This window comes from Ricinus communis, chromosome 9, assembly GCF_019578655.1.
Source record: "Ricinus communis isolate WT05 ecotype wild-type chromosome 9, ASM1957865v1, whole genome shotgun sequence".
NCBI classification, from domain to species: Eukaryota; Viridiplantae; Streptophyta; class Magnoliopsida; order Malpighiales; family Euphorbiaceae; genus Ricinus; species Ricinus communis.
This window is the reverse complement of record NC_063264.1, coordinates 19,326,109-19,350,290: the sequence shown is the minus strand read 5'-3', so window position 1 is coordinate 19,350,290 and position 24,182 is coordinate 19,326,109. Positions and strand designations below refer to the sequence as shown.

The 24,182-nt window shown below is 40.5% G+C and overlaps 1 non-coding gene and 1 pseudogene across 1 annotated transcript; one reads left to right on the top strand and one right to left on the bottom strand.

Annotated features, from left to right (window-relative positions):
• Window positions 1–4,871: 4,871 nt before the first annotated feature.
• Window positions 4,872–4,978, top strand: LOC112535024. The gene has a single exon (XR_003079230.1). It is a non-coding gene; the product is annotated as a small nucleolar RNA R71 (small nucleolar RNA).
• Window positions 4,979–7,572: 2,594 nt separating this feature from the next.
• LOC125371206 lies at window positions 7,573–9,087 on the bottom strand (annotated as a pseudogene).
• Window positions 9,088–24,182: the final 15,095 nt, after the last annotated feature.

Below are 24,182 nucleotides of genomic sequence, written 5' to 3'. Positions count from 1 at the left end.
TAACATAAATTTGAAAATGCAAAAAGAAAAGAAAAGAAAGTAAAATAAAATAAAGAAGGAAAATAAAAAGGAAAAGGAAAAAGAAAAATAGCATAAATTTTTATTTCACTGCTGGTAGTCTGCCGAAGGCGCATCCTCACTAATCGGATCTGCTGGAGGATGAGGAGTAGGGGAAGTCGTTGAAGGAGGAGGCGGTGGTGGTGGCACAGGGTCCATGAAGCATCCCGCTAGATCAAACTCCATATCATCGATGAACCGCTGATTTTGTGCTCCAGTTTCCACCATCTTTTTAATCTGCTCCGCAATTAGGTCTGTCTGGGTGGCTTGCCTCTCCAGCCCATAAGCTATTGAAGCATTTCATTTAAACCTTAAAACTGTGCCCTAGTCTCCTCTTGAAACTGCCTAAACTCCTTTCTCATCAGGCAAACTCAAGATAGTGTCACATCAGAAATTGCAGACTCAATCTAGTCAGTCAGCCAAAGCACTAATATGAGAACTCGATGTCCCTGCAGAATAAGAAGATGAGGCTCCAGATGTAGGCATAAACACTCTGGCTAGGTTAGGAATCCTAACATCTAGAATCCCAGCCGTCGAGTCTTGGGCTCCACCGCCGCCTCTCCAGCCTCCCCGACTATTACGCGCACGAGCCTATACCTATGCCACGGTGTCGAGAGCCATGATCATCCTGCATGTTGATCATCTGTCCGATCCCTAGTGGTGTCATATCAAACTGCGGAAAGCTCCGGATGCAGTATACCATCCAATACATCCAATCTCTTGGCTAACCTAGTGACATACGGGCCAAAATAGTAGTACTTCTACTTCTGGGCGTCTACTATAAATGAATGGGTTTGACGAGCCAACAGATATCCCAAGTCAAGCTTCTTATGATGTTGCATAGCCCAGAGGATGAAGACATCGGTCTATGTTACCGCTCCAAAACTATCTCCCCGCTCAGAATCGTAAGCTAACAAAGTACGAGATATGAGATGATCCTAAGGCTAGACGCTTTAGACGCCGAAGCAAGAGATGGTTCGCATGAGTACCAATGAATCCCACATGATGTCGTACGAGATTGGGTTGATGTAGATGCATCCCTGATACTTTTCACTCGAGGTCTCCTGCTTAGTCCATAATCCTAAATGCATGCGGAATTGTGGAATTGACATTGAGAACTCCCTTCCCCCAAGTCTGAAGTAAACTGCATTAGGCTGATGCCACTTTGTGATCTATTGCTGCAGAAAGAAGGTGCTAAGGAATTCAATTGTAAGCTCGCAATAGGTTGACTCAATGATGTCGAAGAATCGTGCATATGGCAGAGTTTTGAACAGGGCACGCACATTCGGAGCCAAACCCACTCTTTCCAGGGATACGAAGTCGATGCAATGTCCAGCCATCACTTGCTTCCATCTCATGACTTGGAATCGGCTCTCGTTATCTGCATTTGGAAACTTCCATAAGGGATGATGACCAAAAGGGTGGATTCACAAATGGTGCTCTTCAGACTGAACTAGTCGGGTGCTGGTGCTAGTGCTGATGTAGGTGAAGTGGAGGAAGATGTTCCTTCGCCATGCGGGTGCTTGCTGGTAACGGCACGTTGCGGTTGCTTTCGACGTGATTGATCGCGGTCCCTCATATTGCCTAATGCAATGAATCATTAGTATTCGAACGAGAAATCAAGTTAACATAAATTATACCAAAAATTAAACAGCATAATGGCTATAATTCGACTAACAGAAAACTTTAGACTTAATAATAAGACTAAAGCCTTAATCTCCTGCATAAAACTAATTCACAGTTACATTCCAGCCTACTTTATCATGCACCAAATAAAGCAAATCTATGCTAACAATTGTTCATAAAAAAATGCCATAAATAAACTTTATTGCTGCCAATCCCCACACTTATCATTTCATTAGTCGAATTCACATCGAACATAGCAACTAGTATTAATTAAATCTAATCGAGGTCAAATTGAAGCTATGTAACAAAGTAAACTACCAAAGCATATCAAACTGTCCTAAATAATAATAAAAAATGCATAAAAGGAAAATTAAATTTAATCAAATAAAAGCAAAAGGCGAAGAGACTTACTTGAAGATGCCGTGACAGGTAAGAAAAATCAAAGACAAGGAAGAAAACAACACCTTGGAGCTTAGAGAGGGAAAGATGGGAAAATTTTGAGAAGGCCTACTTTTATAGTGACGGGGGTCAGCACGGGCGAGGGCAAGGCCGTGCTGTGACTCGGCCCGCCGAACCCCCAAGCCTCATTCTCGCGGCCCATCCGCTGGGTGAGGCATGGCCGTAGGTCAAGACACCGTGTCATTGTTCGTGATGCCTTCGGAAGCCGTGGTGGACGACTAGTTTTGCTTTGTGCTTTACGTGCATCTCCATCACGGGTCAGTACGGGCAGGACCAAAGATAGCCCGGTGATGTAGCCTGGTGGCCTCTTGGCCGTGGTGGGGATTCGCTTTTCCCAAATTCTATATGTGCATTTTCATCATGGGCATGACTCCGGCTATGCTGATCAGCACGGCTTGGCGTTGCAGCTCATGATGCCCACAGAAATCGTGGTAGACAAGTGAAGTCCGGGCTTTCCTTTGCCATCTCGAGTCGCCGAACTCCCTACCCACATTTAATACATATACACACACATTTTGGCTGTAAATCAAGTAAATAAATCAAACAGGGAAGTCTGTCTTCACCAATTACCAAAAATCCGACTTAAATTACTCAAACCCTAGATTCATACGACTATATTTAATTATTAAGTAAGTGTTCTAACTACCATCAAGCATGCAAACGACTGACAAAATAAAAATATAAAAATAAAATTTTGGGTTGCCTCCCAAAAAGCGCTTCTTTTTGGTCGAGCCGCTTAGCTGGACTCTGCAATAGCATTCCTGCCCTGTTGGCAAATTGAGAAGGTGGGCGCATTGTAAGCTGGGGCCTGAGGCATATAACCGCAAGGAGGCGATCCAATGTGTGCAACAGATGGCCAAGGAGGTGCTCTCCATACCGAGTTGGGATGCCTAGTCATCCACTCCAAATCCTGTCTAGATGACCTATCATAAACAAACTTACAACTACCCTTCTTGGGTGTATCATAGCATAAAGTTTCAAATTGATACAAGTTGTTTTCTTTAAAGGAATAACACACATCAACAAGCAAAGAAGCATGCAGAGCATCATCAATTAGTATATCCTGTGGTGGCTTTTCACATGCAAAACCAATCCCGTCAATAGCGCAAATGGCGTGAACATGGTCGGCGGGAGAACTATTAAATGAGAGTAAACTGAAAGTAACACAGTCATCCCCTACATTATGCTATAGTTTTCCCTCAAATAGGTCTATTTTAGCTCTAGCCGTGGTAAGGAAAGGTCTCCCTAAAATCAAAGGCACACCATGCTCATTATCCATATCCATAACCATAAAGTCCACAGGAAATATGAATTTATCTATCTTGACTAGCACATTCTCTACAATCCCCCTAGGAAGCTTAACAGAATGATAAGCTAATTGAATGCACATCCTAGTGGGTTTTGCTTCCCCTAAACCTAGCTTATTGAACATACTCGTGGGCATGACATTTATGCTAGCACCTAAATCAGCTAATGCATCATCAACACACAAGTTACCCAAAGTGTAAGGAATAGTAAAACTCCTTAGGTCGTGATGTTTCTTTGGTAACTTGCTCTGAAACACTGCTGGGCACTCTTTATTAAGCTTAACATATGCTACCTCCTCCAGTTTGCTTTTGCTGCTAAGTATGTCCTTCAAGAACTTGGCATACTTAGGCATCTGCTTTAATACGTCGACAAAAGGCAAGTTAATATGCAGTTGTCTAAAAATATCCAAAAGCTTACTGAATTGCTCTTGCGCTTCTACTTGCTTCAGTCTAGCAGGATAAGGAATCTTGGGTTGATACTCCCTGACTAGGATTGGTTTCACCTTTTTCCTCTCAGGTTCCTTAACCTTACTACTTGTCTCAACCTGCACATCAATAGTGGAATCGTCAAAAATAGGCTTAGAAGGAGCTGAAACTAACTTACCTGAATGCAAAGTGATGGCGTTCACGTGCTCCCTCGGGTTAGACTCAGTGGTGCTGGGGAGCGCTCCTTGTTGCCTTTCAGACAACATCTTAGAAATCTGTGCAATTTGATTTTCCAAGTTCTGAATGTATGCTTGTTGATTTCTAAGAGCACTATCGGTCTGCTGGAACCTCGTTTCAGTTGATGTGACAAACTTCATCATCAACTCCTCGAAGTTAGATTTCTTCTCGGCTGGTGGAGAAAGCTCTAATGGTCCAGTCTGCTGCTGCTGCTATGGTAGCTGATGATGTAGTCTCTGAAAGCCTAGTGGACCCTGGGCATTATTATTGTGCCAACTAAAATTGGGGTGATTTCTCCAACCAGGATTGTATATGCTGCTATAAGGGTTATTTTGCTGTCCGGGTGTATTCCGCATGTAATTAACCTGTTCATGGTCAGCAAAAACAATTGATGAAGTAGAGGAGCTAGCAAACATACCTCCCGCATTACAGTTTGCACCGTAGTGCGGGCCACCATAAAACTCGTAGCTTATTTGAGTTGCTTCAACCGGCATCTGAAGCTAGTCTAATTTCTTTGTCAGAAGCTCCACTTGAGCTGCCAAGGCTGCTGTAGAGTCTAACTGGTTGACCATTCCCTGTTTAACCGGCTGACTCCTAGAGGATTGCCACTGGTAGTTGTTCATGGCCATCTCCTCTATCAGGTTTTGCGCCTGCTACAGTGTCATGCTGTTCAAGGCTCCGCTTGCCGCAGCATCTACCATTTGCCTAGTAGCAAGGTTCAAATCGCTGTAAAAGGTCTGAACTTGCATCCATATTGGTAGACTGTGGTCTAGACAACATCTCAAAAAGTCCTTGTATCTCTCCCAAGCATCGTACATGCTCTCATCGTCCATTTGCACAAAAGAAAAAATGTCATTTCTCAGCTTAGCAGTCTTAGTTGGAGGAAAGTACTTGTAAATAAACTTTTCAGCCAAAAATTTTAAGGTAGTAATAGTGTTCGGTCGAAAGGACTGCAACCATCTCTTCGCTTGGTCCCTCAGAGAGAAAGGAAACAGCCTCAACCGAATGGCATCATTTAGTTGTTCCATTTATCTTGAAGGTGTCGCAGATTTCCAAGAAGCTGGCAATGTGAGCGTTTGGGTCCTCGCTCGGCAGTCCCCCAAATTGTACACTATTTTGCACATCTGTATCACATTTCACTTTATTTCAAATTTGTTGGCTGCCACAGGTGGTCGCAATATACTTGTTTGTGTCCCCTCAAGAGAAGGTCTAGCAAACTCGTACATAGTTCTGCCTTCATCTGCAACCCGATTGTTGTCCCCCATCCTTGCTGGTCTATTCACTGTAGCTTCAAACTCTATCTGCGCCTCCTCTTCTTCTTGCATACACTTCCTCAATAAATGGAGGGATTGTTCTAGTTCAGCAAGAGGGTCTACAGTAGTAGGATTAGAGCTTCTGGTCATAAACTACCTGAAATGGATACACAACAACCAAAGAACACAAGAATAAATACAATACTAAAGAATAAATAAAAAATTTGAAAGGACAAGGAAAATAGAAATGGCTAGATTAATTAAAAAAAACACAAATTCAATCTAGTTCACACAAAAATTTTCCCGGCAACGACGCTAAAATCTTGATACGCTATTTGTGCAGCTAAATCTAAGGCAGTGAACCTATCAATGCAGACTAGCACAAATGGTGAGTATCAAGGTCATATTCTTGGGAAAGGGTGATCCTAGACTTACTGTAGTGTCTTATGTTATCTAACCTAAATAAAATCAATGAAGAATTATGTTAAGATTAAATATAAACAAACAATTAACTAAGTGTCAAATGATCTGAAAGGATTTAGGAAAACAATTGAAGGAAAAAGCAAACCCTAGGGGACCTAAGATAGTTGGATTTTAATGAAGATAGAGATTATATTGGTTACCAATTGCAATTACCCATGGACGAATTCTTAACTGAATTTGGTCTCCCTCTCGAGATAACCGAATTCCTAAACCTAATAACCTAAAGTTGGAATCTCTTCCTAACAATCGCTTATTCGTTTAGCATTAAGGTTTAACCCGCCTCTATTAAGCTTTGTTAATTCTTAATTCGGCTAGTCAATTACCCTTATCTCTAAGTGATCATTAACCAGTTCTTGCTATTCAAATTTCTAATTACTAAATGAATTTCTCAATTGCATAAAGCAATCTTAATACCACAACTCACAACGTCTCATGAATAAAGTGATTTCTCATTAATAATGAAAGCAAGAAGAGACAAGCATTAATAATCAAAATTTCATAAGCAATAAAATTAATCCAACAACATAGGAACCTCAATGGATTTGACAAATTTAATTACTCATACTAATAAGCAACACAAAGTAAAGAATAGATTCAAAAATGTAAATTGAAGGCATGTACACCATTCTTCTACAAGTTGGATGAAAAACCCTAAATTCCCAATTCAGAATAGTAAACCCTAATTTGCCTCTTGAATGCTCTTAAATCTTGTCTTGATCTTCAATTTGATGTTAAAACAATTGTAATCCTTCCTTCAATAGATGAAATGATCTTCTAAGGTCGAGTATTGAAGTCTGGAAGAAGATGGTTTAAGCTTGTATATATGAAATCAAGTCAGAAAATCGAACCCTAATTCAGCAAATCATTTTTGCCTATATAATTCTTTTAGCACGGCCATGGTCAAGCCCGTGTTGATCTGCACAGGCGGAGTCTAGGCCGTGCTGGACCTCTGCGTTCCACATCTATTGACTTCTTCCTGGTCGTGCCCTAGCCAATGCTGAGCCACCATGGGCCGTGGTGGAGGCCGTTGTGGCTTCAGAAACCGTGCCAAAATGGCACTCTTGAAGGATAACTATTTGATGGTTCAGCACGGCCAGAGTCCAAGCCATGCTCAACCTTGGAATGCTAGTCCTTGCTTAATTTGATGGATTCTAGTCTGTAATTGCACGTATTTCCCTCGATTACTGATAATGTCCCTCGATAATGACCTGAAATGTCAAAGGAACCAAAACACAAGTGATTCTGGCATAAAAAAAGATAACTATGCACAAAAATGGAAATAATTGGCATATAAATATGTATAAAATGATGCATATCAACCGCATTAGGTCTCCAAGTGGAACAGCTTCTGGTCAATGGAACAATGTAGGCAAGGGACGTTGGCAAAATGGATCCGTGACCTCGGGAAAAGGATTGGCTTTGAGGGCTGGGGTCCCGATCTGAACTCGTCATTGTCGGTAGGGACGGGAGGACACCTCTTGAGGCCTTTCCCGGTCGAGCCGACTGACCCAGATAAGGGGAATCCGACTATTTAATTAAAATAAAGCATTGTGATGGTCCATACGGATGCTCACGCAATGTGATTTCTACCCAGTGCTCTGAATGTCAAAGTGAAGAAATTCAACCAAGCATAGGTAAATGACAGGAGTAACTATGACTCTCTTAAGGTAGCCAAATGCCTCATCATCTAATTAGTGACGCACATGAATGGATTAACGAGATTCCTACTGTCCCTATCTACTATCCAGCGAAACCATAGCTAAGGGAACGGGCTTGGCAAAATCAGCAAGGAAAGAAGACCCTGTTGAGTTTGACTCTAGTCCGGCTTTGTGAAATGACTTGAGAGGTGTAGGATAAGTGGGAGCCTTAACCAGCAACGATGAAATACCATTACTTTTAATGTTATTTTACTTATTCCTTGAATTGGAGGCGGGGGTACACCCCTCTTTTTGGACCTAAGGTCACTTCGGCGGCCGATCCGGGCGGAAGACATTGTTAGGTGGGGAGTTTGGTTGGGGCGGCACATCTGTTAAAAGATAACGTAGGTGTCCTAAGATGAGCTCAACGAGAACAGAAATCTCGTTTGGAACAAAAGGGTAAAAGCTCATTTGATTTTGATTTCCAGTACGAATACGAATCGTGAAAGCGTAGCCTATCGATCCTTTAGACCTTCAAAATTTGAAGCTAGAGGTGTCAGAAAAGTTACCACAGTGATAACTGGCTGCTCGTTTGCCGACCAACAATAGGGGCCCTCCGGCCCCTAAAGGCACGTGTCGTTGGCTAAGCCCTCGCGGGGGATGAGCCGCACGGGCTGCCTTGAATTACAATTTTTACCTGGCGGCGGACTGAATCCTTTGCAGATGACTTAAATACGCGATGAGGTATTGTAAGTGGAAGAGTGGCCTTGCTGCCACGATCCACTGAGATTCAGCCCTTCGTCACTCTGATTCGTCCCTCCCCTCCTCCCACATGCAAAATCAAAACCAATTTGTTCTTAAAAAATGGCCCTGAGGTTCCACGCTCCAAGGTCCAAGAATTCCCCAAGTCCCAAGTCCCAAAATCCTAAGTAATTCCACAAACTCAGCGGACTTGAGAACATCTAAGTTCTAGCCAGTGCTGCATGCAAGTCCCCCACACTATGCAGCACGGGGGCCAAATCCCAAAATCCTAAGTAATTCTACAAACTCAACGGACTTGAGCACACATCCAAGTTCTATTCTAGCTAGTGCTGCATGCAAGTCCCCCACACTATGGATGCTTAAAGTAATTTCTTAATGCAATGCAGCACGGGGGCCAAGTCTCCTTGCACAAGACCCGGGGAACAAGTCATATCACAGCCCAAAAAATCATTCGGACTAAGAATCACATGCAATGGCATGGGGCTGTGCTCCTAGCCAAAAACTGCATAATTTTGACTATATTCGGTATAAAGGTCCCTAAGCAAGCAATTTCACTTCGGAACTTTCCTTCGCCCGTATTGCATCACCGAAAAATCCTAATGGGCCTTTGCTGCGTTGCTGAAAAATCCTGACGGGCTGGTGCTCACTTACCAAAAAATCCTGATGGGCCCGTAGGTGAGAAATCCTTGTGTACCAGTGCCCATCAGGCCTACTAGTGAGTAGCATCGCACGCTTGCCAGCCCGTATTGTCACAGCCCCGATATCTAACAATGCTTCTACCGTGCGGCCTCCAACCTTCACCTTGACGAACAACCGACCCTTCTTTTCGGACTTAGGCATCTCAAATTTGGTCTTGATGGCACTGAGGAGTTATAGCGATCCCATTTTGGATTCCTCTTGCACTCGTTGGTGTTCTTCCCTTTCTTCGACCAACGCAGAGAGCTTGCTCTTCGTAGGGCATTCTCTTGCCTTATGTGGTCCATCGCAGAAGAAATACTTGATATGTGGCTTATCTTCATCCTGGTTGCCATGCTTGCCTCCCTCTTTGGGCCTGTCAAACCTGTAGGAGCCTTCCTTTTTGTGGTGGCGGTCTCCCCCACTCTTTCTGTTGCCGTTCCTTTCTTGGTCAGGCTTATGCTTATCTTGCCTTCTGATCTCTATCAAGGATTCGGCCACGGCAATAGCAGTGTTAAGATCTTGGACACCACAGCGCTCCAACTCCAACCTTACCCAAATCTGTAACCCATCTGTGAACGCAAACAAGGCTTCTTCATCGGTATAGTTGGGAATCTGAAGGAGTGTGTCGGTGAATTCTTTAACATACTCTTTGAAGCTTCCCGTATGTGAGAGTCGCCGCAACTTGGCCCTTACATCTCTAGTATCATTATCAGGGTAGAACTGCTTCTTCAGATCATCTTTGAACTCTACCCACGAGTTGATGATGCATGTCCCTTTTTCTATGTCGCCACTCCTCCTTCTCCACCATAATGTTGCGGTATCTTCTAGGAAGAGTGCGGCAGCATCAACCTTCTTGGCTTCTTTTACTAAGCCAAGTGCTTTGAAGTATTGCTCCAAACTCCATAGGAAGTTATCAATTTCCTTCGCGTTCCTTGAGCCTTTATAAGCTTTAGGCTTCGGAACATCTATCTTTGATGGAGTAGAGACTACCATAGGCATGCTTCCACTTCCCTGGATAGCTGCCTTCTTGCAGAGGATAAGCTCTTCCTCGGTTGCAAACAACCTAGCAACCATCCCATTAAGCATTTCCCTCAATGTCACAACCTCGATAAGGAGAGTTTTCTCTATGGTCTTGGCTTGTTCTTGACACTTGGACATCCCCTCGTTCAAGGCAGCTTGCATCCCTTCTTGAAGCTCTTCTCTTCCATTCTCGAGCTCCTCGATGTGTTGCTCTAAGTCCCCGAACGTATCTTGTCCCTCAGCCACCATTAGCTCTATCTTGGCTAGCCTGGCATCCATGTCAGATACAACGTCCCTCAAACTTCCTCTCTCCTTCCTAGGTGGCTTGGACGCTTCCAGTTGGTCCTTCACAGACTCACTGTTAGTTGGGCTTACCTCCTCGGTAACTCTGGTAGCCTCACTTGCTCCCGATGTCTTTGCCATTTCAAGACATGTTTAGCTTGCTTCGATACCAATTATCACGGGCTTGGTCTTTTTTACCAACGAACCGTGCGGCACTAGCTACTTTCTCCCCGCAGACAAGTAAGCTAGTCAGCCTTACTCTTCGAATGCTAGGCAAAATGCTAGCTATGATGGCAAGAAGAGCAAAGGGGAGCTAAAGACAACTTGGAGAGCTTTTGTAAAGAGAAATATCTTGATTTCTACTTGATTTGCTTGATGATTACAAATGAATTCTCTAAGCTATATATAGGCCTCCACCTCTTTAATGGATGGTTAGGATACATTTGATCTAATGGCTAAGATTAAGTATCTAGAATGTTTTACACACTTCCATACTTATCTACACATTATACATGCTTCTAAATTATTCTAGAATGTTCTAGATGCTTCAAGATGATTCTAGAATGTTCTAGAATCCTTTCTTGCTTTGTAGCGAACTCTGGAAGCTTCTTGGGCCTCTGAACCTTCATGCGAGAAGGGGAGATTTGCGGGCTGTGACAACATGCATGGGCCCGTTGGCATAAAATCATCGCGTGCCAGCCCCCTGTTGACGAGGCAGCGCGCCCATCAGGCCCGTTGGCGATAATCCTCGCACGTCAGCTAGTGCGCCCATCTGGCCGATTGGAGAGGAATCCTCGCGTGTCAGCCCCCTATTGTTGAGGCAGCGCGCCCATCGGGCCTAGTGGCGAGAATCCTTACACGCCAGGCTAGCCACTACTGGCGAGCCAGCGTGCCCGTTGGGCCAGTTGGCGAGAAATCCTCGCGTGCCAGCCCCCCATTGCGGAGGCAGCGTGCCTATCAGGCCCGTTGGTGAGAATCCTCCCATGCTAGCCCTCTATAGCCGAGGCAGCGTGCCCATAGGGCCCGTTGGCAGCGCATCCTCCCTGCCTAGCGCACGCATTGGCCAGTATTCTCACACCCTAGTGCGCTCGTTGGCAGCGCATCCTCTCAACTCCATCGTGCGCTTGGCGTGCTAGCCCGTGGGGGCAAGAATCCTCGGCTGTGAACCTCTGTTGGCGAGAAATCAGCTGCAGTGAACCTCCGTTGGCTAGTTTTCAAGCTCGTGCTGCGGCACTCCGCCACCACTATATTTGATGCCTCCATAGCCTTTTCCTAACAGTCTATCAGCCCTAATATATTCTAGAGAGCCTAGAAAGGTTGTAAAATTCTTATGAAATCAAGAGGATCATTGAATGCTAAGTTTGCTACTTGGTTGTCTATTGTAGCCCGATCACAACATGCGAGGTAGCCATTTAAGCCAATATCTCACAAGTTGAGCGTGCACTTTTAAAGAAAATGCACCTAACTCCAATAATTTTGACATATTTTTGAAGGGCCCTCCACAAGAAATGGTGATTTTTTAATGTAATATTTTTTATGAATTTCTTAATTTTTAATATTTAAAAAATAAAAAATATACTAAATGTGCTCAAAAACTTTTTAAAATTTTTCTGGTCGTATATTATATTATTCTTAACATATGTACAAAAAGTAAAATTAAAATTCCTTGAAATAAATTTTTTAAGAGGGGGTGTGATGGGTGGAATAGAGTGATGTCTCCTCCTGACAGACTTCAACATGCTTCTTAGCCCCTTTAGGGGGTGCAGTATGCCTCACCCCCTTGGAGGACTGGGGAGCCTGGGCGGGGGGGCATGTCTGGGATGCAAGATAGGCATTGGTATCAACGAAATTGGCCCGGCAACACCCCAACCCCCTCCCGCCTTGTCTCGGATGTCGGAAAATCTCCCGGGACACAGTGGGCCCACCCGGGCCCATTTTTGAAAGAATTCAAAAATGGAGCATGGGCATCACCCTTGCTTTAGGCATACATGGGGCTTTATTTTTTTTATTGTAGGTGAGGCATCGGGGTGTTATGTAGCCTATAATAGCCCCAGTCAAAACTGACGCGGGCCCGAATAAGAATTGACGGAATTTTATGTGGTTGTGATGGCCGTAGAGGGCGAGGCCGAGACATGGATGGAAGATCCAACCAAAGCTGTTGGGGCCCAACCCCATGCAAGAGCGTGCTAATAGGTTGTCAATGCACGGTATGGGCAATGCTTTGTCATAGGATGCCCGAAACCAAGCAATAGGCAACCTTGCTGCATGCCGACGCATGAGGCGACTCCTATTCGACCGAGTGATATGAATCAGGGCTGCCATAAGATTACATTGCAAAGGCATGAACCAAAAGGTCATAACAAACTTCAACATGCTTCTTAGCCCCTTTAGGGGGGTGCAGTATGCCTCACCCCCTTGGGGGGCTGGGAAGCCTGGGTGGGGGGGCATGTCTGGGCTGCAAGATAGGCATTATTATCCACAATATTAGCCCGCCAACACCCCAACTCCTCCCGCCCTATCTCAGATGTCGAAAAATTTCCCGGCACACGTTGTCCCACCCGGGCCCATTTTCAAAAAAATTAAAAAATGGAGCATGGGCATCACCCTTGCTTTAGGCATATATGGGGCTTTATTTTCTTATTGTAGGTGAGGCATCGAGGTGTTATGTAGCCTATAATAGCCCTAGTCGGAACTGACGCGGGCCCGAATAAGAATTGACAGAATTTTGTGCGGCTGTGATGGCCGTAGAGGGCGAGGCCGAGACATGGATGGAAGATCCAATCAAAGCTGTTGGGGCCCAACCCCATGCAAGAGCGTGCTAATAGGTTGTCAACGCACGGTGTGGGCAATGCTTTGTCATAGGATGCCCGAAACCAAGCAATAGGCAACCTTGCTGCATCTAACGCGTGAGGCGACTCCCATTCGGCCGAGTGATATGAATCAAGACTGCCATGAGATTACATTGCAAAGGCATGAACCAAAAGGTCCAAAATGGAAATAAAACTCATGCATGAAAACAAAAGTCCAACCTTATAATGAAGCATTCAGTCCATTTTGAAGAATAAAAGCCATTCGGCTATGATTAGGCCTTTGGGCTTAATTCATATTTATACGGGTTCTTATCTTTTGGGTTTTAGCTTAAGTAATTGTTTTAGTTTTTCTTTATTTAATTAAGGATTATTTTATTAGGTATGAGTTATATGTATTGTGTGTGGAGTTACAAATAGATGTACATAATTAGTTGTCATTTGGGAGTTACAAAATGAGTGACATCAATGTAAAAACAACCATTTTTAATGAGTTTTAAGGGGAATTAAAGGAAAAAATGTGGGGAAGCTCAAAAGACATCCATTTAGGTTTCTTTGTCTTGTTTTGGCTATAAATATCAAAGCCAAATCCATTTGTAAATATAGAAGAGATGAATGATAATCTTTGTTTGCTCTTTATGGGTGTTTTTTTGCTTAAGTTCTTGCATGAACTTTGAACTTATAAAACTATTTTTAGTTTGTGGCATTCTCTAACCAAAATCTTGTGTTTGATTCTTAACTTATCAAATCATACTTGGTTTGTGGCGTTTGGAGTTGAATTCAAGTGCCAGTTTCATTGTTGGAACTAGTTTTCCCTAACTTCACTTGAGGAAATCCATGGGTTTTGGAATCATCTTGATTGGAGGGTGTTTTCTTGCATTCCATATGTATCATAACTCATTAGTTCTTGGGGTGTATGGTTGCTAAGATGATGATTTCTTATCATTTGGTATCAGAGCTTGCTTCAAGTTGAGGTTTGCTTATCTTTGTGTTTTGTGTGTTATTGAAGTTTCTCATTTTCTTTGCTTTTTTTAGTGCTGAATTCTTCTTGTTTCAATTTTTGCCTTCTAAATACTCTCTGTTTTAAAATTTACACCTTTGTGTTCACTAAATAAATTTTTGTTTTGCCTTCTTGTTAATCTCTTTATGTAGTTTTCTTTTTCTGTTCCTTCAAATTCTGTATCATATCTTTTTTTCTTTCCTTCAAACTTCTTTATGGTTCTTTATTTTTATCTTTATTTCATCCATAGACACAAAAAGAAAAGAATGTTTCATGAAGCTGAGTTCATTAGACAATGTTGAAATCTTCGTTATCAATCTTATGATAAGATGTGGGTCAAAGAAATGATTGTTATGAAGATTGTAGACAAAATTTTTATTCTTCTAAATCTAAACCTAAGAGGTTAGATAGACAACTGATGAGCATAGTTTTACACATATTTGCTTGCATATTATTGCGTATGTTCTTAGCAATTATTGTGCTTTTATTCCCAGATCACCCGTGTTTTGTGTTCTTTTGCATTTCAGGAACATTTATATGACCGTCATCGGTGTTTAAGCAATTATAGATTAATACGTGCGGAAACGGACGAGAATTCATCAATATCGGACAAGAGCCCGCAATGCATACATTGAGCACGGCCTGGACTCTGGCCGTGCTCAACCATTGGCTTTGATTCTTGAAATTTGCACTTTGGGCACGGTTTAGTAGCCACCATGACCTTGACCGCGGCCCGTGGTGGCCAACACGGGTAGAAATATGGCCCGTGGTGGCCAACACGGGAGAAACTCTGACCGTGGTGAAACCCTACTTGGTGAGATCCACACTTTCAGCACGACCTAGACTTCGGCCGTCTTGACGGCTGACCTTGAACACGGTTGTGCTTTGAGTTAAATATATAAGAAAAATGAATTTTTCTTAGAAAAGAGAGGGGGAAAAAGAGTGACATAGAGCCACAGCTGGTTCGGTTCTGCGATTATTGAGTGCAAGAGAGAGTTACGGTGAGTAAGAATCCCTGAATCGCAAGGTTCCAAGTGCAAAACAGTGGTGGAGTAATTCAAGAGGCAGTTTGGGAGATTAATCAAAGTGTAGATCCAGGATTTGGAGTACGTTCATCCAATTCGAGAGAAAAGGGTGTACATGTTTTATTTTCATTATTCTTTCATTGTAATTGATTTCCTAGATTGTTTTAAACATGAACATGTTTAGCTAGACTGATTTAATCCATTGGGATTTCTTTACTATGTTGGCTTGATATTATATTGTTGGATTGTTTGAGTTGGTTTTGTATTCTTCTTGTTTCGGTATTAATAAGATAATCATTATTCATGAGACGTTGTGAATTGTGTGTTTAGATTGCTTTGTGTGATTGAGAAGTCCATTTGGCAATTGGAATTTTGAATAGCAAGAACTGGTTAATAATCGCTTAGAGATAAGGATAATTAACTAGCCGGATTAAGAATTAACAAAGCTTAATAGAGGCGGATTAAAGCTTAATGCTAATTTAAGAATCAATCGTTAGGAAGAGATTCCAACTTTAGGTTATTAGGTTTAGGAATTCGGTTATCTCGAGAGAGAAACCGAATTCGGTTAAGAATTCATCCACGGGTAGTATAATTAGACTCACCGATCCTTTATCTTTTATTCGGTTGCCAACTGGTTTAGATTCCCTTTGGGTTTGTCTTCTTGTCTTGATTATTTCATTTATCAATTACTCCTGCATCTCCCTCAAAACTTAGCTTGTAGTTAATAGTTAGTTTAGAATTTATTCATTATCCATTTTAGGTTAATATAACAAAGAACAAAGGAGTAACTCTGGGCTTTCACTTTCCCGAGGAATACGACCTTGATACTCGCCATTAGTGCTAGACTGCATCGATAGGTACACTACCTTAGATGTAGGTTGCATAAAGAGCCCATCAAGTTTTTGGCGCCGTTGCCGGGGAATGTTTGAAAACTAGAGTGAAATTTGCTATTTGTTAATTTAGCCATTTTTTTTCTTTCTTATTATTTTATGATTTTTATTTTTATTTATTTATTTATTTTATTTTATTTGTACATATTTATTTAGTTTAAGTTTATGATTCAGATAGTGAATGATAAGGAGGTTTAATGCTAAACTCAAACTCTTTGTATGACGCATTGGAAAATGGGATTAGGAACCAAGAGAGTGCTAAAAATTGGGATACCCGTGCATCTTTAGAAGCTCGAGTGGAATCGTTTTGCCAGGCTACCGATCAACTCTCCACTCCTCTCCTTTCATCTCAAGTTTTTTGTGAATTTTATTGCGGTTTACATTTGAGTAATAATTGTCCATTGTGCAGTGATTTTACTCCTTATTCTTATAACTGTGAACAGGTGAATTATACGGGCAATTGGCCAAATGACTTGTATAGAAGCACCTATAATCAAGAGTGGAGGACTCATTCACCCTATGGATGGAGCTTAGATGGCCCAGAACCACCAGAATCTCAGCAACCACATCAGCAGCCTAATCTTGCACCTTCAACTCAAGATGAAGAGTTAGTGTCGGAGGAGCTGATGATGAGGTTCATTACAAGTCTTGATGATAGATTCCAACAAACAGAGAGGATACTTGAAGATCAACAAGCCTCGATTAAGAACATAGAGCATCAAGTAGGCTAAATCTTCAAGTTACTAGCTGAAGAGGAATTGGGAACTCCATCAGACGCTACGGAATCCGAGGAACACTTGAGCACCGTCACTTTGTGTTCAGGTGAGAATTTTTCTGGTTTATCTACTATGTTTGATGATTATGCTTCTGTGCAGGACGATTTCTTGAACATGGAGATGGAACCAGAAAAGGAAGAGGCGAACATAATTCCTTTGAAAGACTATCAGCGGGAATGTATGCGATTGATGATGCTGAGTTGCGTTAGAGGAATTGTTGGTAGATTTTCCACAAGTCCCTTCGATGATGGAAGATGAGCACGAGTTATCCAATGAAGAAGTCTTGGAGGAGCTCGAGTTTCTTCTAGCAAGTGAACCAAGCCAGGGACTGAAGAAAACCATCGACACTCCTGAAGAGATTGCCCAACCATCGATCCTTCCAATTTTTGAAACTCCGACTTTCAAATTGGAAGAGCCCCTAGAAACATCATGACTACGTTCAATTATACGAGGAGCTAGTCTTGCCCATCATATTGGCGACTTGCTTGATAGTCGGGAAGAGGAAATTGACGATTATCCCTCTAAGCGGATACTTGAAGACATTTGCTTGGAATAAGGATGGATGGTCGTCGATCACGCCCATTTGCCTTTCACCATGAGTCCAAATTTAAGAAGACTCATCACATAAAAAAGAAGCGCTTTTGGGAGGCACCCCAATTTTTATCTTTAATTTCTAATTTTTAACCTTTTGTTTTGAAACATTTTATTAGTTTTAGTTTTCATATTTTCAATTTCGATTTTATTTCTTTATTTTATTATTTTCAGATTCTACCGAGGAGGCACTGAATTTCCACAACATCAGCCTCGATGGATGATCAGGGCAGTCCCCTAGATCTTTTTATTTTTCTGCATTTATTTACTTTATTTTTCATACATGTCATGCACTTGGATTTTATTGCCTTTGTTCTCTTAGTTGAGCATTCCATGCGGGGTATCCATAACATTTTACACTGAGGACAGTGTGTTCTTCAAGTGTGGGGTGCTTATGGGTAAACCTTAATCTCTCATATGTTTTTTTTAATATATCTGAAATTGCTATGGCTAGGTGTTGTGTATTTTTAGGGGATGTTAGGACACTGTGTTTTTATGCACTTGAGTATGCTATTTTTGAGCTGATTGATGACTTGATTTATAGAATTGTAGTTACTTTTCTTTCTTTGTTCATTGTCCTTGGAAAACAATTTATGGTGTTTTACACATCAACCGGGTTAAACCGGTGTTATTTAATTATTTTCGAATTGTCGAATTTTAACTTAGAACGTTGATAATATCATATGCATGTGTTTCTTAAGTAATGATTCAATTAATGATGTTGCGAACCAACTGCACCTAATACCACACCTGAAAGTGAGATTTTGAGCCAGTTGAGCATTCATTATACTTATGCTCTTTATATTTCTTGTTTGAGTGTGCATTGTACTTAACTTTGCTTCTAGAACTTGCTTTGTAATGCGTGTTGAAGTTACATGAATATTGTGAATACCATGAGATGATTTGGGCGATTTAGGATTCACCACATTTGACCAAAAGCCTATCACCTTATGTTTCCATTAGTTAGCCAGTTTTTGAGCCTTAACCTTTTCTTCATAATCTACACCTATACACTTCAATTATACCATTCTTTACATTTTTCTTTCCTTCACCCTTATGCTGGAATTTCTTTCTGTGATTTGTTCAACTTTATGTGGGATTAAAATTCTAGTTGCTATGTTGGTAAATTCACTAAATCTTTTTGATATTTTAAATGCTCCCTTTGATCTAATTTGTATCTATTATTCTTTATGTTTATTCGAGTTGTATGCAGCAGTTGCTAATAAGCTGCTAGTTCATTTCTTTAAAAAAAAGAAAGAAGAAAAAAAAATATAATAAACAAATCTCTTTAATTATTTATCTTTTTATTGGATTTAGAGCATTTGTGAGCGTTATTCTATGAAGTAGGGATTTTAGTGAATGATTCTTTTTGTGATCTTAGGCATTTAATCCTTTGAGCATATACTATTGTTTATCGCACGAATTCCAGCATTTTCATACTTCTGTCCAAATCTCCGTACCTTTATCCTAGCCCCATTACAACCTTGGTAAAGACCCTTTGATTTTGGTATTTACTTATTCACAGTAGCGAAGATATGATTTATGATCAAGCTTATGGTGAGCGGGTCTTGTGCATTTGCTTTGAGGGATTTGTTATTTACCTAATATACACTTTGAGCAACTTGAGTGATCCCTGTGAGGCATTGGTTCATGATGTTTGTGTTGAGTTGTCATTTAAGTTACTCATGCATTAATATTATTTCCATTCTGTGTTAATGATTTGCAATTTGATTTATGATTGAGTATCCTTTGAGATGTGTTGAATACTATCTGTTGTGGACTAGGGGCATAAACTGTAAGGAATTACTAACTGTAGTTTTATGGGGTGAGTTGTTAATTGCTTGAGGACAAGCAATAGCTTAAGTGTGGGGTAATTTGATGAGCATAGTTTTACACATATTTGCTTGCATATTATTGCGTATGTTCTTAGCAATTATTGTGCTTTTATTCCCAGATCACCCGTGTTTTGTGTTTTTTTGCATTTCAGGAACATTTATAGGACCGTCATCGGTGTTTAAGCAATTATAGATCAATAAGTGCGGAAACGGACGAGAATTCATCAATATCGGACAAGAGCCCGCAATGCATACATTGAGCACGGCCTGGACTCTGGCCGTGCTCAACCATTGGCTTTGATTCTTGAAATTTGCACTTTGGGCACGGTTTCCATAGCGACCACAGCCTTCAGCACGGCCCGTGGTGGCCAACACGGGTAGAAACACGGCCCGTGGTGGCCAACACGGGGAGAAACACGGCCGTGGTGAAACCCTACTTGGTGAGATCCACAGTTTCAGCACGGCCTGGACTTCGGCCGTGCTGAGTTAAATATATAAGAAAAATGAATTTTTCTTAGAAAAAGAGAGGGGGAAAAAGAGTGACATAGAGCCCTAGAGGCTGGTTCGGTTTCTGCACAGTATTGAGTGCAAGAGAGAGTTGCGGTGAGTAAGAATCCCGGAATCGCAAGGTTCCGAGTGCAAAACAGTAGTGGAGTAATTCAAGAGGCAGTTTGGGAGATTAATCAAAGTGTAGATCCAGATTTGGAGCTGTTCATCCAATTCGAGAGAAAAGGGTGTACATGTTTTATTTTCATTATTCTTTCATTGTAATTGATTTCCTAGATTGTTTTAAACATGAACATGTTTAGCTAGACTGATTTAATCCATTGGGATTTCTTTACTATGTTGGCTTGATATTATATTGTTGGATTGTTTGAGTTGGTTTTGTATTCTTCTTGTTTTCAGTATTAATAAGATAATCATTATTCATGAGACGTTGTGAATTGTGTGTTTAGATTGCTTTGTGTGATTGAGAAGTCCATTTGGCAATTGGAATTTTGAATAGCAAGAACTGGTTAATAATCGCTTAGAGATAAGGATAATTAACTAGCCGGATTAAGAATTAACAAAGCTTAATAGAGGCGGATTAAAGCTTAATGCTAATTTAAGAATCAATCGTTAGGAAGAGATTCCAACTTTAGGTTATTAGGTTTAGGAATTCGGTTATCTCGAGAGAGAAACCGAATTTGGTTAAGAATTCGTCCACGGGTAGCATAATTAGACTTACCGATCCTTTATCTTTTGTTCGGTTGCTAACTAGTTTAGATTCCCTTTGGGTTTGTCTTCTTGTCTTGATTATTTCATTTATCAATTACTCCTGCATGTCCCTCAGAAATTAGCTTGTAGTTAATAGTTAGTTTAGAATTTATTCATTATCCATTTTAGGTTAATATAACAAAGAACAAAGGAGTAACTCTGGGCTTTCACTTTCCCGAGGAATACGACCTTGATACTCGCCATTAGTGCTAGACTGCATCGATAGGTACACTGCCTTAGATGTAGGTTGCATAAAGAGCCCATCAAGTTTTTGTTGATAAATTATCCAAGGAGAACAAGTTTTTAAGAATCGATCTTGAAGCATTTAAGCATGAGCTTGACGAGTTCAAGATGTTGACTAATAGCTTTCTTAAGCATCTTAAAGATAAAGTCGATTCTATGCCATCATTAAAGACTAACATCAATGATGTAAAGGAGGTAAATTGCTTTACTGAAGTTAATGTAGATTTTGAAGACTTGATAATTGGAGATGACAAGAAAGACAATGACCTGTTACCTTTGAATGAATTCAATTATGAAGAGTTTGTTGCTGATGGAGAGGCAATGGTTCAATTAGTGAAGAATGAAAGAGTTTTGCTTGATAAAACCGAGACTTTTGAGCATGTTGAATTTATTGGTACTAAAAATATTATTTGTTCTAAAGTTCCTCTAATCGCTATTGTGAAGGAATTGCAGGTTGATGATGCCATTCCATTACCATTTGAGATTATATGTTTATTTCTTTCGCAATATTTGGGCAAAATTCGAGGACGAATTTTATTTTAAGAAAGGGGGAATGATATGAATCAAGGCTGCCATGAGATTACATTGCAAAGGCATGAACCAAAAGGTCCAAAATGGAAATGCAATTCATGCATGAGAATAAGAGTCCAACCTTATAATGAAGCATTCAGTCCATTTTGAAGAATAAAAGCCATTCGGCTATAATTAGGCCTTTGGGCTTAATTCATATTTATATGGGTTCTTATCTTTTGGGTTTTAGCTTAAGTAATTGTTTTAGTTTTTCTTTATTTAATTAAGGATTATTTTATTAGGTATGAGTTATATGTATTGTGTGTGGAGTTACAAATAGATGCATATAATTAGTTGTCATTTGGGAGTTATAAAATGAGTGACATCAATGTAAAAACAACCACTTTTAATGAGTTTTAAGGGGAATTAAAGGGAAAAACATGGGGAAGCTCAAAAGACATCCATTTAGGTTTCTTTGTCTTGTTTTGGCTATAAATATCAAAGCGAAATCCATTTGTAAATATAGAAGAAATGAATGATAATCTTTGTTTGCTTTTTGTGAGTGTTTTTTTGCTTAAGTTCTTACATGAACTTTGAACTCATCAAACTATTTTTAGTTTGTGGCATTCTCTAACCAAAATCTTGTGTTTGATTCTTAACTTATCAAATCATACTTGGTTTGTGGCATTTGGAGTTGAATTCAAGTGCTAGTTTCATTGTTGGAACTAGTTTTCCCTAACTTCACTTGAGGAGATCCTTGGGTTTTGGAATCATCTTGATTGGAGGGTGTTTTCTTGCATTCCATATATATTATAACTCATTAGGTATTGGGGTGTATGGTTGCTAAGATGATGATTTCCTATACTAACTTGTTTTTCAGGTTTTTGCGCAATGTCAAAAGAAAAAGTTTCAAGTAGTGTTGGAGCATCCATTGAGCAAACTTTGCAAGCAATGCAAAAGGAGTTTGAAAGAATGTATAGGCAAATGGATGATGTTATTGAAAGTGTGAGAAGGCAAGGTGAAACTGTTATAAGGATTTAAAATAAGCCTAGAAGAGAAAGGCAACTAGCCTTTGAACAAGAGGATTATGATGTCGAAGATGACTTGGAGGATGACCAAGCAACCACTTTTGGTGGAGATGACCATCTTAGGAGACACAATAGGAGATCAAGGCAAGATGGTGTAGATCGCAATCTAGGTAGCATCAAAATGAAAATTCCTTCCTTTCAAGGAAAGAATGATCCTGATGTATACTTGGAATGGGAGCAAAAGGTGGAGATGATCTTCAAATGCCATAACTATTCAAAGGAGAAAAAGGTAAAACTTGCTGCCGTTGAGTTTTGTGATTACGCTAGTGTTTGGTGGCATCATTTGTGTAGGAAAAGGAGACGAAATTGAGAAAGACCCGTAGGGTCATGGATGGAGATGAAAAGCATCATAAGGAAGAGGTTCATTCCTAATTATTACTATAGAGATTTGCATCAACGATTGCAAACTCTAAGGCAAGGAACCATGAGTGTGGAGGAGTACCACAAAGAAATGGAAATGGCTATGATTAAAGCAAATATGGAGGAGGATAGAGAGGCCACCATGGTAAGATTCTTGAATGGTCTAAACAAGAATATTGCTAATCTTGTGGAGTTGCAACATTATATGGAACTTGAGGACATGGTGAATGTGGCCATGAAAATTGAAAGGCAACTCAAGCGAAAAGGTGCAAGTAAGTTTGATTCTAAACTTAATTCGAGTTCTAGTTCTTCTAATTGGAAATCGAATTGGAGTAAAAAGGATGATAAATTTGCTAAGCCTAAAATGGATAAGAATAAGAATAAAAATGAAATAGGCAGCAAAAACAAAGTTGAGAATCAAGCTAATCAATCTAGAAGCTTGACGTGTCTTAAGTGTCTTGGACATTGTCATTATGCACGTGATTGCCCTAATAAGAGGACCATGATTGTTAGAGATGGAATTGTTGAATCTGAAAGTGAAAATAAAAATGATAATGAGAATGATGACATGCCAACTTTAGAGGATGTTAGTGATGTTGAGTATGCTAAAGGGGATGTGTTAGTAGTACAACGCACATTTAATTTACAATGTAAACACAATGAACATGGAGAGCAGCGTGAGAATTTGTTTTATACTCATTGTTTAAGTGCTAATAAGTTGTGTAACATGATTGTTGATAGCGGAAGTTGTACTAATGTTGCTAGTACTTTGCTTGTGGAGAAATTGAAATTACCAACTACCAAACACCCAAAGCCTTACAAGTTGCAATGATTGAATGATAGTGGTGTTGTGAAGGTAAATAAGCAAGTGCTAATTTCTTTTTCCATTGGAAGATATAAGGATGAGGTGCTTTGTGATGTGGTTCCCGTGTATGCTGGACATGTTTTGTTGGGACGACCTTGGCAATACGATAGGCGTGTGATTTATGATGGGTTCAAGAATCGATATTCTTTGACTATTGATGGACAAAAGTTCAATCTTAGACCATTATTGCCAAGTCCATTTTTAATGATCAAGTGAGAATTAAACAACAATATGAAGAGCTTGAATCTTCATATAGGGAATATCTAGGGAGGGAGCAAGAAATAGTGAAAAAAGAAAAAGGTAAGGTAAGTGGTAAAAGTGAGTATAATGGGAAACACAAGGTGAGAGAAAACAAGGGAGATGAGAGTGAAAGAAAAATAAATGTGTATGCAAAGCCAAGTGATGTAAGGAAAACACTAACCTTGAGGCAGTCCTTACTTGTACTCATGTACAAGGAAGTTTTGATGATTTCTAACGATCTTAACAAGGATTTGCCTAGTGTTGTTCTTGAGCTTTTGCAGGAATATGAAGACCTCTTTCCCGAAGATGTGCCTAAAGGATTACCACCAATTCGAGAAATTGAACATTAAATTGATTTCATTCCGAGTGCAAGCATACCAAATAGGCCAGCATACAGATGCAACCCCGAGGAGACAAAAGAAATCCAAAGGCAAGTGAGTGAGCTTGTGTACATAAGAGAAAGCATGA